Raw genomic sequence first — 1439 nt, 5'->3', positions numbered from 1 at the left:
GCAGCTGGCATTGATTATCCTTCCACAGGACAATTAGAGTGCTGGCGCCTCTGCAGAGTACAGCATCTGTACAGTGATTTGCTGTAATAGCTAAAGGAGATTCAAGAATTAGTCACTTCTTTTGTTCAGAACAGTCTGTGAGCTACCATTTAAGAAGGATGTGTCCGGGACTCAGGGAGGCATGAAGTTCTTTAGATAGCAGTAAAGTGGAATGGTTCAAAGCTTGGGCTCTGTGGTCAGCTTCCCTTTATAGGGTTTGCAATGGTTAAATGAGATGATAGTTTTAGAGCATGTAGCACAAGGTGACGTGAAGTAAGTACACACTAAATGTCAGCTATCGTGATGATGGATCCTGAGCCCCTCCAGCACTGATTCCGTGAGTCCTCTCATGTTGCCTCTTCCCTTTGCTCTGTCTAGTTGTTGGTGCTTTGGGGTCTCAAAGAACAGATGCTGTTTTTGAGGATGACCCAGACCCTCCTTGTTGACTCCCAAACTCTTTAATCTTAGTTCACAGATGATCAACTCCATAAGACCCCATGCCAGCTTCTGATCCTATCCCTTAGCGATGCCCCCATCCCATCATCCCCTAGTCTCTGCTTTTGGCATCTTATGCCTGGCCCTCCCAGTCAGCAGTTATTGCCCTTCAGATTTTTTTGTTTCGTTTTGATTTTTTCGAGACAAAATCTCACTATGTTGCTCAGGCTGGAGTGCAGTGGCTATTCACAGTTACAATCATAGTGCACTACAGCCTTGAACTCCTGGCCTCAACCAAACATCCTGCCTCAGCCTCCTGAGTAGCCGGAACTACCGACTGCATCTGGTTGCCCTTCAGATTTGGACACTTACTGTGATCTTGGGTGAGAAAATATTTCATCCCATTATGTAGCTAAGGAGTTACCTGGAAACCTATCAGCTACACTTGCCTTCCCACCCCCTGAGTGGAAGGGAGTGCACCCCTCTCTTGCTTTGAGGCATGGGAAAGCAAAGACTTGGGAAGAAAGAACATACTCCAGTTTTGTTTTGTTTTTTAACCCCACCTTCAGCCTTGGATACCAAGACAGGATCTGTATTACCAATCAATATGCACATTAAAAACATGTTTTGTGTTAACTTAGTTGGACTTAATTGCTATTTTTACTTCCATTTGACTGGGGAATTATATGCTTTGTTACTATTTTACTAGCATCTCCTCACTATCTAGCCATGGCTCAATGCTCTCCATTCCTTTGGTGGCCAACCGCATTACTGATGAAGACATGAGTAGAAAATTTATGCAAGACAAATTTATTGTACTTTGTGATTTCAGAGGTATGACCTGTCATGACAACATATCAGTGCTTTGTGGCCTCGAGAGATTTGCGTTTGGGGAATGGAATACAGTGGGAGTGGGTGTCTCTATTCAACCTTTATGCCTGAAACCCTGTACTCCACATTCCTGA

Source organism: Pongo pygmaeus, chromosome 6, assembly GCF_028885625.2.
Source record: "Pongo pygmaeus isolate AG05252 chromosome 6, NHGRI_mPonPyg2-v2.0_pri, whole genome shotgun sequence".
NCBI lineage: Eukaryota > Metazoa > Chordata > Mammalia > Primates > Hominidae > Pongo > Pongo pygmaeus.
Note: the sequence above shows the minus strand (reverse complement) of the source record.